Here is a 16,803-nt window from a genome sequence, read left to right as displayed (position 1 = left end):
CTGTGGCCTGATAAGATAATCTGATCATTTAGATACAGACTTTATTAGGTGTCCTATGCTACTACCAGGTCGGACCACCTTTTTTCTTCAGAATCTCCTTAAGTCTTTATGACACTGATTCAAAAAGGTGGCAGAAACATTCTGCAGAGATTTTGCTCCATATTGATATGACAACATCACACAGTTGCTCCAGATGTGTCAACTGCACATCCATGAATCCAATTTCCACTGTAAAGGTGTTCAATTGGATTGAGATCTGGTGACTGTTAAAAACCATTTCAGTACAGTGACCTCATTGTCATGTTCAAGAAAGCAGTTTGAGATTATCTGAGTTGACATGACACATTAACCTCCCAGAAGCAGCCATCAGAAGATGTGTGCATTATGCTAATGAAGGGACGGACATGGTCAGCAACAATACTCAATGTAGGTTGTGGTGTTTAAAAAAACGCTTGTGTGGCACGGACATATCCCCCACACTATTACACCACCATCACCAGCCTGAACCACCGATACAAGGCAGGATGCTTTTAGCATGCTTTCATGTTGTTGCTGAATAACAATTATGACCCTACCTTCATCACAGTTAAGCAGACGACAATCTTTGTTTGGGCATGCCACTTTGAATATTTTGGAATTAATTTGTAGAATATTCAGAAGATATTCAGAATATTCAGAAGACACCACTGCAGGGCAGCAGATAAAAAGTGATTGTAAATGCATGATACCATCAACAACAAAGGAGCCATGGCGACAGCAAGTGAGAAAGAAGAGACTGGTCCCTACAGGAAGCTGAGACAAACACCACAAAAAAGCACAATAACAAATGACCCACTTCCTGGTTAGAGGTGGGGAAAGTCTCAATGACTCCTTCATTACAGAAAAAAGTTATCTTTAAATAAAAAAGTTGTCTATTCTTCTTGGGTCCTGAGTGTCAGCCCTCACAGCTCAGCCCTGATCTCTCAGCTGTCACTGAAGACACTGTTAGCAGTCTAAACAGGGAGGATAATGTGCTCCATTTGATCTTCATCCAGCTCAGCTCTGTCTTTTCTTTAAGCACTACGTGTCGCTCAACTCGTCAAGCAGGGTACCAATTATTTTATTTTTATTATTATTTATTATATTTATTAACTTCTATCTATAAAGTGTAGAAAAATAGGGGGGGGGGGGGGGGGGGAGACTCAGTTTCCCTTCATCTTTGTTTTCTCCATCCCAAAATCAAACACAAACACTCACTTCTGACAACCAAGAGTCACAGATTTGTTGGTGCCAATACATACACCACAACTATTATTAAGACATGCATGCTTACATCTTCTGTTTATGATATACACACATATAAAAGATCACATATACTGAAACCTAAATAGCTTTACATTGAGTATCGAAAAATCCAGTAACAATGTAGCCACGTTTTACTGACCACTTTCACGTCTTCAGCTGACATTCTCTACCAGTGAGCTCAGTGTCGCCTGGTGGCAGTGACCATCTCTGCCATGTTACATAACGAGCTGTGGTCTGACTATAGACACATAACAAACACTGGATATCACACATGGTGGCATTGCTGCTGGGGCTACAACACCACGTGGCTTCACCATGAGGACGTGAATTCGCAGAGGTGGAGACTTCCTGGAGAGAAAGTGACTTTACAGAGCATGTATTGTTCTTGTAAGACCAATCCCTAATCTTACACTATCAATGTCATGGACAAGGTATGAACACCGACTTCAAACCAAAAAGAGCAAATAAGAATATATGCCAATATAAGAGTAAATACTATCTTCAGGAAAGACCACGTGAGGACATGTGTTACTAATGAACAACATAAAAGAAGTAAACAAGAAAACAAAAACTAAAAATAATCACAGAGATAGTGCAGAGGATTTGGAAATGCTCATGCAAGACGCTATGCATCTGCACCTAGACAGTATATAATACACTACTCATAAAATGCATTAATGCTGGTAAACCCAGGGTAAAGCTGTTAATGGGCTTCCCTATAGCACAAAGGCTACATGATATGACCTGGTTCTCAGGTTTTTCAAAAGCAGCTGCAGTCTAACGCTCTCTGAGGGTTTACAATGGAAATCAGTGTAACCCGTTTCCTGGTCGTTATTAAGAAGCTAATTAACTCTGATTTTAAAGCATGGAGCTTACTTTTAATTTAGGTGTGTATTCCTGTAGTAATCCTTACTGCAGAACATGTCAGATGTAGTAGCAGCCTCAGCCTAACTCACATATCTGCTTCTATAATTAAACTTTAAAAGATTGAGCATTAGAAATACTACTTATTTCATATAGTTATTATTAAGGGTAAGTTTCTTCTGTTGAATGGACTGGGGCAAAAACCCTGATTATGAAATCTAATCTCTAACACACTGTGCTCAAGTCATCATGATGTCAGCAAAATGTCTCATCAACTACTAGCTGGGCTACCTTTAAATGACTACAAGTGAACTGCCATGATTACCTTAAAGTTAAATCCAGTGCTTTGGTTTACAACTAAATACTGGTCATTCCCATGAGTCTCAGCTTTACTACGTGCGTGTAGTGCCAATTAGCAAACGTAAGTAGATTCTTTTCTTATAGCTGACTTTACACTCATGACAATATTGATCAGCGGGGCAAACACCTGACCCTTTATGGTGACATGGCACTTAGTGCGTTATCGCAGGCTGATTGGCTGGATTGGGAGCTTGGCAGAAGCACAAGGAATGTGCTTGATAAGCAGCGAGAACATGTACTGCAGGTAAAAGCAAACAGGCTGTTATAATCATTACACAAAACCCCAATTTTACTTGTCGTTTCTTTCAGATCACATCCCGACCTCAGGCCACTCTGAGAATTCAGTTATCAGTTATGTTAATGGTTAGTTCGCAATGGCGTCTCTTGTGCTCTAGTGTCAACTGGAAGAAATTCTCAATTTCTACACGGTTCTTACAAAAGTTGTTAATTAAACTGCTGTATCTAAATATTACTCATACTATCAAACTGGCAGTGAGCTCACCTGTTGGCCTGTGTAGATAGTACGTGAACATCTGATAAGAGACAGCCTGCGGGACACTTCCTGGTCGAATACAAAAGTGCATAAGAGAAGATCACAGAACTGTGAGCCCTCAGCAAAGCAATGAGGTCACTATTTGATTTAAAAGATACGTTTAGACCATCTATGTCTGGCATACTCTGAGACAAACACGTTGAAAAGGGACTGCCCTTTTTCCTATCCACTGTGCTCAACGCAACTTAATTTCGATTTGCAATCCAAAAGTTCTCATGACACCTCCAGACAGGAAAAACAGGCCTGTAGTGAAGCTTTGTTATATCATAAGGACAAAGTTTTCGTTTCAATACTGATTACATAATGACGTTAAATATTTAATCCTCTACTGAGGGAATATGCATGAGCAGAAGTGCCAGGTTAACAATGTGCCAATGGCGAATATTTGCAAAGATGCCTAAGCACCAATTATGACTGTTAGCGCAGAGACCAAGCACACTTTAGATTTAGTTATTTGATTAATCAGAATTTACTAACCCTTCTTCTAAGAACCATGTCAGCCATTTAGTAGCAACACAGTGACGTACTACGGGTCTAGCCTCAGGTTTATAAGGTTTGTTACTGCAGTCATGGAAAATCCAAAATCTCATCCCCATCCATCTGCTGCCACACAGATCGTAAATTTTCACTTCAACACACTATCCTATTACCTTTGAGACGCTCCGAGGACATAAGTAGAAATGGGCGTTTTCCCCTCTCATAATTGTTCAACCTCCTGGAGTGGCTAAAGTCAGGTTACAGTACTAAATGACCAACGGCATTCCTGGTCAGGTCTTACTGCTCCCTTGTACCTATATAATGTGAGGCAATTATCAGTAGTGAATGGACAGTCGTAGAACACAGAAAATAACAGAAGCATTTCAGAGACCGGTTTTGAGGGAAAACCTGCATTCCAGACTCTAACAGTAAATACACTCCCTCATTGCTGAGATCCAAGCATCAAGGAAGGGCACTGCACACTCCTACAAAGGTTTTTGCTCACTCAGTAACTCAAGTTTGGAAGATTGTCAATTGTCAATCAAACACACCAAAACAAGAAGTGTTCCCACGAGTTGTTGTAACAGCAGTTTCTCAAGTAATAAATATTTACCACGTTTCCCCATTCACTTCTATTGAAGCTTGTCCAGCTGACAAATATAAATGTGGGTTTCCTGCTCGGGTCACATGTTTTTTTACTGCGTTGTCATCTCACAAAAAAAAGGAAAGAAAAAAATCGCTGTACACATGTTATATAAAGATAATGGCTGTGCTGTGATTTTGGCTAAATGGACAAGTGAAATTATCGCTCAGGGAGAAAGTTAAAAGCAACAGGATGCTTGTAATTTTCTTCTTTCACACACTTATTTTGGGTGTTGCAGCTTTCTAAATTGTACAAAGGAAAAGAGAGAGGCGTGCCTGGGGTGAGAAAGGCCTTTGATAGCTTTTTGCTTCTAAAGCGCTATGAAAAGTCGCTAAGTTTGTAACTATGACATGAAGTGAAGAAGAACGATCGTGGCTTCATGCCAGAGTGATGAGAGCAAGGCATCAGAGTTAAGACTGCATGTACCTCCACATGTATAAAAAAAGAAGGAAAAAAAAGAAGAAGAAACACGCAAATCCTGAAACTTCCATCCATGCACTTATGTAATGAACGAACCTCAACATTCAAATATTCAGCTGCAGCCCTAGTTTGGTTACCTAACAGGCTCCACCCACCCTGAATGCACACCTGTGCTTGTGTTGGTCCATTAAACTAAGCCTGCATCCAGTCACAGGCACAAAAAAAAATATTTAACAAACAAACTCTGCCAGTAGAATAACATGTTTTTGTCCTGCTTTTGTTGAATTCCTTTCCACAAAGAGCACATAAATGCAGAGTCACTGCAGTCAGTGGCAAAAGCTTACTGACAACAGGAGTCATTCACGCATGGAGCTTTTGCTGCTGGGCATGTCATTGACATTAAGTCTGGAAAGGAAGGAGACCAAGGAGAAAACAAACATGAGGATAAAAAAGGAAAACGTATAAGAAACTGTTTGATCACTATCTAAAGTGCCATGATGAAAGTAGCAGACATGCCTCTAATCTCCCTCTTTTTACCTGGTACTATGCTTTTAGATGCATGAAAAGGACAGTCCAGATACAGAGCAGCAGCTTCATCAAGGACAACAAGGGGAAATTTGCTCAGTGTTGCATTAGGAGATTTGAATTGCAAAACAACCGGGAAGGCAGATAGAGGCAGTCTGTGTGGGCAAACAGTAAATATGCACTTCTCCCTCTGCCTCCAACTTGACACTGAACAACAGTTCTGATCCAAAGCATATTTTTGAGGAAGGAGATTTGAATGTTTAATCTAGAACCCACTTGGCCACTGTGACCTCCCCGCTCAGTTTAACACCCTCCAAATGGCAGATGAAATCGAGCAAATTAAATTGGCCAGCATTCTCCACATTTTTGTTTTCGCTCAATGAGTGCAAATTATCAGGATTACCCACCCTGATAGAACAACCGGATTAAGCCAAGGAGAGATGAAGGCCCCTTACCAGAGCCTGACTAACGGGCAGAGCTGCAAGCAGTTAAACTGAAAAATTGATAACTTATTCTTTTCATAATCACTTGTTTTAATCCCTGTAATCTACTATTCCTTTAATTTCTATAATTTGTTAGCCTTGGCATCCCAGGCTCTAATGTCACTCAGTCTCTTTCTTCTTTATTTACACTCATGTCTCCTACTCATTCCTCTTAAAGTGTAAAACAACTGAGGGTTTCCAGCAGATTTCCTTTTGAGAAGGATGCATTTCATCTGCTATAGTAACCAAGTGAATAAAGTGCCTGGAACATAAACATGACTGGAAACCACCTCACTGTTTGGCAGTTACTTGTCAGAAACCATCTGGTGTCTGACTTTAAATTCCCGTTTATCTAAAGAAGTACTTTCGTGCATAAACATTGCAGGTACAGAGACACCAAGATTAGAGCAATTTAGCCACCACACTAAATAAACTTTCTGCTTCCTAAAATACTAATTTGCTAACTGAAAATGCCTACAAGCACACAAAACAAACAAGTAGTTTGATCACATCTCTCAAGGTAGTTAACAAAAAGAACAGAAGCTAAAATGCTCAAGCTGACCCATGATCAGATGCTACTACACTTTATTGCAACAGATCTAGCAAGCTGTAAGTTGACCTCCTCACCCCTGCTAATCATCTTTCCACTCTACATGCACACAAAGTACATTTAATCTAGTGGGCAGCTTAATGACAGATTTTTTTTAAAATTCTTAATTCCCAGCTTTAAGCATGCTCCACATATTTTTTCATGACCACATAGTAAACAAACCAGTACCAAACACTTCCAGTGATACTTACTTCCTCAGTTTTGATGTGTGCCTGAAGTAGATCATTTATCTTTTTGAAATGACAGTGACTTTTTGCAGTGACAGTTTCCCTCAGTACAACACACACAGTATAGAGTATCACGCCACTACTCAGTTGGTGTGTAGGCTGAAGAAGAAGAAGACAAAATCTTCCCATCATAATGCAATCACAAGCAAAGAATTTGTTCCCTCAACAGGCTGATAAGTCTCTCAAACTAAGTAATCTTGGCTAAGCGCTTTTGCTCTGAAAAGTTTTCTTTATGCTGCAGAGAACTATATAACGAAAAAGAAACAACTAAAAGCAGAGTTATTATTTTATCTGGAGTACAGTATTTCTTTGTTGCGACATGAACTGAGTTTTCTGCATTCGTCCCACCTTTGCCTAAGTAGTTTCACTGACAGAGCACATGACAAAGGTGTATCAAAAGAACAAATGTGTGTCTAATGTCCTGATAATTACAGAGTGCCACCCACACCTCTGCATACGCCTCACATTATACCAACGCCTCTGCCAAGGTGAAATACTTGGTATTAACTTCTAATTATCCTGCTTTTGAAACACATACAGTAACCTAATAGTGCTGATTATCATGCTCAGGAGTCAAGCGATTCCTAATTTCTATAGTCTTTCTCAGCACCAAGTTTACCACCTTGGTTAATTTTAGGGGTACTGATCACAATGGGCTCATGTTGCTAGTGGCAGTGCAGGTTTCCTACCTCAAAGCGGGGGATGAACAAGGGGGTAAGGAGAAGGAGGAGGACGGTGTGGAGACTTTAAAACAAATCACACAGAGATTAAACTTCACTAGAAAACAGTGCAACTCAATTTGGACTTTGTAACCTGCTACAGAAAAATAGAGTGATGTAGAAACACTGAAGTGACTACAGGGGTTAACATTAATGTCTTTTCTAAAAAAAAAATAAAATAAAAAAAGCTATTCAAGATGGAAAAATACTTAAAACAGTATTTTTTCACAGTGCTGTTATATATACTATTACATAATAACTATAGGTCTTGGTTGCATTTTTTTTAATATTTGTCTTGTGGCTTGGCCTGTTCTAGTCAGATGGCATATTAATAGTCTGAAAGGTCCAAAGGAATATGACAGATTGCATGTAATATTAAACAGGACCATTTCTGGCAGAGAAAAATCAAAAAGAAATCTGTCTTAAATTACTTCAGAAGGGCAGCTCACGATTATACTAATTTTTACTTTAATCATGAGTATTTTAAACGTAAAAAAAAGATATTCATTTCACACTGGCATGAAACAGAGAACAGCAATAAATTTTGTCATCAGAGAGGCTTATTTTTGCATGACAAATGACTGAAATCATAATTCTATTGCAGAATGTCAACTAAACAATCCACTGTACAATCACTTTAGCCCACACTAATTTATCATTTTGACGTGTGCAACGTGCTGAAGCTATGTCAGCACTGACTGGACAACCACACACACAAAAAAGACATCAAGCGGTTAGTTCCAGCCATGTCGGACAGCTGTAAAGGCCTCTTTTATTAGTCAATATCACAGCCACATTAATGCATCCCTGGCCAGCTCAGGTCTCACTGACAACCCCTCACCCACACCTTTTCATCAGGGGCTATGAAACCTGAGAGGACCCTAAAGCAGACCTGCAGGCATGGCACAGACCCAAGCACACACCCCACAGACTGTGCGCCTTCCTGCCTTTTACTGAATACTCTGCTGTGAAAACCACAGTGAAAAAAGCAATAGTGTAATCCCCAGTGTTATTCATTAGAGATTTTACAACTGTAAAGTAATAATCCGTGATCAGTGTGCAGCATCTAAGTCCAGCGCTGTGCTGGATTTGGATTTGTCCTGATGGATTTACTGCATGTATTGTTCTTGACAAATAACGCAATGCATTATTTTCTCTATTTATGCAGAATTTAAATTGGTCAGTTCAAATATTTACAGAATAATCTGCTTTTATATCATGCAGAAAGAAACAAAAATTGCATATTTAATCACATGTAAATCTTAAGTTATTTCAAAAAGAGTGGAATGTGTAGGGCACTGAATTTGTTGTTGGATAAGCAACAAGAAATCAATAAGATAAGAAAAGATTTTAAAAAGATATGGTATAGAAAATATATTTTTACAGTCCAGGTTCTGCTGGGATATACTTTCGAAAAGGCAATAACACGATGTCTTATAATTAAAAGTACCCAGTGAAGTTTTTGCCCTTGTGTGTCATCATGTCAGCACTTTTGTAGTGTTTATTTGTCTCATGTATGCTAAAAATGATGCACATGCATGCAACTATGTTCAATCTATCAACAAGTTCAGGGTTTTCATTTAAAAAAATCCAGCAATGATCTAGAGACAGAGAGGAAGAAATCTGCAACACAACTTTAAAACAACAAAAAATGCCCCTTGATTTTGTTTGTATAAAAGATAACCCCACGGGGCACCTTTAAATACTTTGTGAGTGTAAAAGACCTTTATCTAATGTGCTGCTGCAATTCTATCTACACAGCTCCTAAAAAAAGCAGAAAAAAAAAGATTAAGGATGTATTTTTAAAAGCTGCCCATACAAGTAGGTTACTCTATGTTTTACCATACACATGGAAAATGCACTCATGACATATGACACTACCATATAACAATGAGGGGCTTATAGGTCCAAACAATAGAGCAGGAGTGGTCCTGTAAGAGCACCAGAGTAGGAAAGCACACACATAACCGAACACACTTTTCAGCTTCCCCAAAGGGGGGTCTCGCCCTAGCCAGTAATAACCCCTGGCAGCCATTTTTCTTCTTCATGTCCGTCCATTATGTAGGACTTTAACGGGTTTTCTGCTCCTCTGACAAAAGAAGGAGGATCTGACCATAGCTCACAACTACAGACAAGTGAGTTGTCAAAGCCATTGTAAATAAGCCCCCGTCATTGCCTGCAGAACAGAGCCCTGGAGTAAAAGACAGGAAACGAGGAGGGGAAAAAAAAGCAAGCAAAAAGAGCTGAAAAGGTTCCATCTGTTTAAGTCTGCTGGATGGTGATGGGGACAGCCTTGCCTGTTTCTCAAACACGGAGCGTGAAGGACCCCCTCAAATGTCTGGAAGGCCATCCATGCATGAGGAGAGAGAAGATGACGGTCAAAGTGAAGGGCGCTCAGACGATCTTCATCTTTATGTATGCATGCATATAGACAGTGATGATTTAAAATAAAGACTTACATGTGATCAGCCATCATTTTTACCATTGTTATACCCTTTATACTAAAGAAATGATTCAATACAAAACAAGGAGAAAGGGTATCCAAAACTATGACTAGGTATATGATGATGAAGAGTCCTTAAGTTTCCTCATATTGCCCAACATCACAGAAACCATCTAAAGGCAAAAGGACATTTTCACCTAAGTGTCTATCATATAATAGCATGCTTTAAAAAAAAAAGTCAACACCAGTTATGCATCTAACCTTGGTATCTAAATGTTCCATTTGCAGCTCGTCTGGTGCAACTTAATAACAACACCTACAGACTTCCCTTGTTTAGTTTATTACTTATTAATCATGTAGGGCAATTTGGGCTTGAATACAGCCTACAAGCAGGTTTTTCTCTTCCTCTTGTGTGCTCTTACTTTAGGAAACTATAAAAGAAAAATCAACTGATCTGCCATGATTTCCTCATCAGGACCTCATCAAAGTCACTCCAGTGCAAGTGAGCATATCTGAATACGTATACAAAACACAGAGGCACGCTAAAATCCTCTTCAATTATCACACCGACCTTCCCAAGGGCACGACTTTCAACAGCCTTACGAACTGGACCACTAAACATTATAACACCTAACATCAGCTCTAACTAGGGTTTAATTAATATGTTACAGTATCAACACGACAATGTGCCCACGCTTTAAGAAAGACTAACCTCTTTCTGGATGATATAAGGTCAGATATAAAGTCTGGGTATTAAAGTCAGACTTTAGTGGTCCAGTTTGTAAGGTAATAAAGTCTGACTTTATTACCCCTAAAATCTTGATAACATTGTGTCTGAGGACTTTGGTCAGCAAACATGTTTTCGCTTTTACCTCAAACAAACACATTCTGATTCATTTTATTTTTAAAATGAATGACACACTGCTTTTATACTTGGTCACTACGTTCCAGACGTGGACCGCTACAATTTGAGATACTGCACAGATTACACTTTTCCCAAATCTTTCCTTCTGTGATAAACAAATCACTCTATACGGGGTGAAAGCAGCCACCCTGGAATTGTCAAATAATTGGTACCGGTTTGCGTTATTGTGAACACAAAGACATGGATGTTGAAATGGAAACAAAAGAAACCACCGGGCCACCTCAGCTTACCAAAACATGTCACGAAACACAGTTGTAAGGGATCAAATTCTCCCTGAGAGAAAATGTGAATTTGTTCGATATGGCACAAATCAAACACACATTTTATCTGCAGTATTACCTGTGACATACTTCCAATAAAATCTCAGAGTACTTTTTTTCTCGCAAAAAATATGGTGATATTTAAGTTCCTACTGACCAAAAACCCCTAGAAAAAAATCGCCACTTAGTATGCTCTTAAACTTCTTTCTTATAGCTGATTACAGCATGCCTGCGTCAATCCTTTTGTTCATCAAAAGACGCCAGTGAACTTAACACCTAATTCTATGACTCATTCATGATATCACTTTTTTCTTTCACAGCGGTATACATTTATCTTCCCGGAACCAACAATGCCATTCACACATCAGTCTCACATCATTCAGGTTCAAAGCAAAAGGTATATTACATCAAGCCTGCACTTCCATCATGTAAACAATCCACTTAAGGCTAACAGAAACTAACAGGCTTCTCATTTAATTACAACTTAGAGACCTTCCTGCTACATCTTACGCCATTATTTCACTATGATGCCTCGTGCAAAGTTCAAAGTGAGGCTGATAATGGTTTAATTACTGCGCTGTTAAGTAATGTGTTAAAGATTTCTGTTACTTTCAGCTGCTTTGTCTCTGAAATTTAATGAGATTTTCTGTGTAATCCCATTTCATCTGGATCAACCACAAAAACCTCAGTTTCTACAGAAATAATCTGAAACCTATGTGAACTATAACCTCACGCCCAGAGCCAAGCCAGTCGCTTCAACCTTGCAGTGGTTGGTTGTATAAAAGGTCACAAAAAGAATTTAAACATCCAAAACTACATACGTTCAGCTGCAGTGTGAGTAATTTTCCACCGCTCGAGGAAAAAAAATAAACATAAAAATGACCATGTCCTACAGGTCGAACAGAAACATACCGCATGCAGGGTTGAATTCCTACAACATTACATACTTTACTTTTTTTCCCTAAAAAAAAGAGGGAGAGAGAGAAAGAGAGAGGGAGAGAGAGAGAGCAAGGGGAAGACTGAGATCAGGTTTCAAAACCCAGTCTAAGTTTACATTTACACCCCATGGCTTTGTGACCCTACTCTCATTTATAACGCTACCCTTCTGCTATTTGCTTCCATCTTTGGTTTCCGGCTTTCTTTCTTCTTTATACTTCCTGCAAACAACACTTACTCAGGCTACAGTCCAAGCCGCCACCTGTATGCAACCATTACCAAATATTTGTATTGCCACATGCTAGCTGCCGATTGGGATCAACAGGTGTTTATGCAAGCACCTCTGGGCTAAGTCCCTCATCTCTCTGCATGCATTACGCCTACATAATTATACCCAAATATCTGAGTGCGTGCTGCTGTCAGGTCAGGCTCTGTGGACGTAGCTGGGGTTGAGCCAGGTCAGCAGCCCCAAGCATGGCATCCTCCAGCAGTGGCAACAGCAGCACACAGAGAGGCCAGTGTGCTCCCACCATCTGACCAACTTCACAGCCTAAGTGCCTCAGTTTCAGCTCCAACACAAAACACCAGTGTCTAGTTTCCCTTTAAATAAAACATACTCCACTCATTAGCTAAAAAGCCCCCCCACTCCTCCCTCCTTGTGCATAATTGAGCGCTAGGTATCAATTTAAGGCAATGAAGTGAGGTTAGAGCAGGACAGTACTATGTTTTTTTAGTTGTTTTGATTTGTTTCAACCAACAACCAAAGCATGAGTAAGTAAGGTACAACACAGCAATTTAATATGGTGATAACAGTAGTTAGGGTTTAGGGTTGTTTCTATCCAGTCCTCAGTATCTATTACAAGCTTATCAGTCAGCTGTCAACTCAGATATTGCTTATTATCTCCCACTGTTACCTAACATTCATGAACAGTAATAATAATGTCTATTAATAATAAGCTGCTAACATTAACGCAGATAAAACCTCATCATATTACAAACTAAGGAAAACTATGCGATTTTAAAGGTTAAGGGTATAGATTAAGAATTACATCTAATTTACACACACACACATACATATATAATACATTTATTAAGTATTACAAAATAAATAAGTAGCGATATAAGCAGCCTAGATGGGCTTTGCTAAATACCACCAGATCCTACTACTGACCTCACCTCCCAGTAATAAAACTGAACTGAGACCAGCTGTAGCTTATTCGTGGACACTTTAACTTCCCACAGACACGAAAAACAACTTGTACAACAGCAACAAGAGGTCTGACTGTAAGGTGTCACTGTCATACAGGTATTCTGCGAACATTTTCACTAATAAACCAACAGGTTAACAGCTGACAACCGAAACTGAGCAGCCACAGCGATACTGGATGCACCTGCTGCCACCCTAAACTACCCTCAACGTACCTGCCGATTCCCGCTTCCTTCGCGGTCCTCAAACTGTAGCTTTACTCTTGGTTTGTTGTCTTCAGTGGGTTTCCTCTTCGTTTATCAGTGATAGTTACACTAACTAACTAACAAGGACGGCTCACCTGTATATGGTTAGCTGGCGTGTCTCGCAACCTCTGGTAATGAGCTTTCCTTTTCCTCCGTCCGCACTCAGCTTACCTTATTCCCTGGAGAGAGAAGCGGATGAAAGGTAACGGAGGACCAAGGTGGCCAATTAGACGTGGCGGGAGGCGGGCGAGGTGGAAATGCACGACATCCTATTGGTCAGAACACATTAATGGCGGAACAGTGGAAAAGTTAATTTCCCTGTATTGTTTTCATTTATAAAAGAGAGAGAGAGAGAGAGAGAGAGAGAGAGAGAGAGAGAAAGAAGGAAAGAGGCGCAAGCTGGAAGCAAGCTGAAGCTAAACTTCAAATATAAAAAGAGAAAATTTTGAAAATAAAATGATCTATAAGAAGCGACTAATGTTTAAAATGTGCCTAAATAATAAAACTAAAATGTGGCAAGTTGCCTTTACAAAGAGTTAATGTTCTCAGGCCGGTGCAATGTGGATTGAAAGGAGCTAATCATTTCTAAGAGGCTCTGCCATGCAAAGCTATATAAACTACTTTTGTCTCATGCACAGAAAGATTAACTAGGCACCTTTTTTTAATCTTACTGAAAGACACGAATTACTGAGGCCAAACAATTTGGGTGGTTTGGGATGTCATGAGCTCACTGTGAAGATATTCAGGGAAAGTCAGGTTACTCTAATGTCGTTTGTTACTGAGTCACAAACACTGTATGATCTCAGATTGCATTAGTTACTGTAAGCTCCATAAAGGCATATTCATGGACATGTAAAGGTATATTTAGTTCATGGACCACATTCAGTATAATTTAATTCTATAAACTATCTTCAAGCTAACTCTACAGTCAATATTTTTTCCTTAAACTCTGCATTGTTCTGTCTGTTCCTTTAAACTCCCTGATTCAAGATTAAATGAAGCACTTGGGGTGTCTCTTTTTAGTTATCCATCACCTCTGTGCATGTCACATGGTCTGACTAACAATCAACTGAAGTGGCAATCCACTGATAATATGGCAAAAAAAAAAAAAAAAAGGACAGGATAACAGCAATGACAATAGCAACTAATGGCCACTTGGTGGCAATTCATTCACTGTGGAATGAAGCCTAGGCTTTGTCCTGGGTCAGCAGCCATCTGTGGTGTACACATCACTACATAGGGTTGATAAAATGTCACACTGTGTAAAAAGAGACTAGAGCTGGATAATTCAAATACAGCTTCATATGTGGTTCACCACTCTGATTACAGACCACGACGGTTCATTATCACTGCTTAATGCAAAGTATTTTCACTAGATGTGGGAGTCACCAGTCACCCCACAAAATATGACCAGAATACTTCACTCACAATATATCATTGTGATTTTTTTTTTTGACATTTTCCAATATCCTGAGTGTTGCAACAACATATACTGCTATTTATAACTTTTTTTCAACTGCAAGTTATGTCCTCAAAGTTAAACTATATCGGTTTTATCCAATAAGCTCAAGTTAACTCTCGTCAGGTATGTTTTTTTGCTGCAGAGTGAAATTGTCACATTTACACAGGAGTTACTTCAAACTGCAAGTGTTTGCAGAAAGGTTTCCTCCTATCAAGAGAGATGAGTACTTTTACTTTGTAATGTATATTGTGACTCCAGGACCTAACTTATATTTGTATTTATTTAGGGTGTTTTATCTTTTCATTCTAGCAAGATTTGCCATTCTGATATTAAGTTTGGAAACAACAACAAACAATAATTGCAAGAGTTCATTATGCTTTACTACCACAGACAAATTTTGTAGACTGTTTCTTGAGATTGCATATTTAGAAATGAGGTAATCTTCCTTGTGCAAACTGTTTTAAGGGGGGAAATACTTCAGTCTAGATGGGTGTTAGTCCCATTTTAGTTTGCAGGCCACATACAGTATCATTTGATCTCATTTACCTCAAGCCACTAAAACTCACTGCATAATTACATTTCCAAAACGTTCCTTTCCTGTGTAAAGAAGTACACGGATTTTCTGAAAACATTTGCATTTAGTGAATCATCCAGACTTTTAACAGACTGAGATGTCTGGAAAAAATAGGAACAATTTCAACAATGGTCTCAGTTTTTCCACATTCAGTCAGCGTGTCATCGCAGAGAAATGCGTCTGCAGGGCCCCTCAGCTTATAAATATTACTTCAGTGTGGGATAGCAAGGTTAAATTGACAATGACTCAGACATTTGGCTTCGACTAAATTAACAGCTCTGATCACCACCCTTATGATGTGCTTGATTTTTTGCAACATGATGTGTTCCTGGTGAAAAATATGTCAAAAAGTCCACTAAAATAAGCCCTCATTCCCTGCAAGAATGCACTCTTTAGAGAAAGCAGTTCTGTTTTGTGTTTGTTTAACTGGTGCTCACTTCATTAAGTACACCTGTTCAACTGCTTGGTGACCTGGCAACAGCGTGTGGTCCAGGAGGACCTGCCAAGGTTCAAATGAAGCATCAGAAAAGGAAAGCAAGGGGATTTATTTTAGGGACTTTGAACAGAGTGTGGTTGTTGATGCCAGATGAATTAAGAGTTCCGGAGGCAAAACATGAAATTTATATATTGTTAAGACACAAAACACATCAGTTGCTTTAAACTACATCAAGTAGAAAATCTAAAGCTGATGGAAATGGGGAGAAAAAAAAGAAACAGCACTCTATTAAACATATCCATATATATTTTATTCTCAATACGGCAAAATACAAAGAATATTCAGGACAGACTTTTATTAGTCACAATTAATACTCACTTCACAAGAATGCTTTTAAATTACATTACCTAAGTTTGAAGATCAAACTTCAATGAGTACCTTTAATCATATTGCATCCATCATATATAGCATCTCTATCATCAGTTCTCTTAAAACTAATCCAATTTAGATTATTGTACATAGTGTATGCTGCTGGTCTCGGCTCTGAGACAACTTCTAGAAAAAAAAAGGTGTTATACAACTTACTGTATAAACTGCTACAACTGGTTTTGATGTGTAGAGAAATACCTCTGTTTCAAAAGACATGTTGGACCAATTGTTCAAAAGAGACACATAGTAAATATACCTCTCTGAGGAAGAAACAGACATGGTTTTACAGAACAGACTGTACACATGCCATCCATCCATCCCATGAGATCAACAATATACACTTCATGAAAAAGTACACAGCTCCATATCAAATACAGAGAAGACAAAATATTCGCACTTGGATCGAGAGACGTTAATGATTATGCGGCGACTGTGATACTGAGACAGTGAAGCAGAAGACAAAGAATACCAGCACAGTTAGAAAAAGGACTGAGAAAGCATTTGATATACAGAGTTAACAGACTAGGAGTGTAATCTGTAACCACTTGGAAGAAAAAAAAAAAAATGTGCATAAAGTATATCTCACAAGTATATTTACAGCATTTTTAAATTTAATAAAAATGTCAACCTGTAGTAGAAATTCACCCTTAAAGAAATGTTATATTTACAATTTATACATTTGTATTTAAATAGAAACATGCAAGTGTTAACATTTTTCTACT

At 38.9% G+C, this 16,803-nt stretch overlaps 1 protein-coding gene across 3 annotated transcripts in view; it reads right to left on the bottom strand.

Moving 5' to 3' along the window:
• Positions 1–13,361, bottom strand: part of shroom1 (shroom family member 1) — a 28,819-nt gene extending 15,458 nt beyond the window's left edge. For 2 of the 3 annotated variants that reach the window (XM_026181763.1, XM_026181765.1), the window contains exon 1: positions 13,151–13,361. The gene's annotated coding sequence lies outside the window, so the exon portion shown is untranslated. The remainder of the gene's footprint in view (positions 1–13,150) is intronic. The other variant, XM_026181766.1, reaches the window with a different exon arrangement.
• Positions 13,362–16,803: the final 3,442 nt, after the last annotated feature.

This window comes from Astatotilapia calliptera, chromosome 10 (genome assembly GCF_900246225.1).
Source record: "Astatotilapia calliptera chromosome 10, fAstCal1.2, whole genome shotgun sequence".
NCBI lineage: Eukaryota > Metazoa > Chordata > Actinopteri > Cichliformes > Cichlidae > Astatotilapia > Astatotilapia calliptera.
Note: the sequence above shows the minus strand (reverse complement) of the source record. Positions and strands in the feature narration are given on the sequence as shown.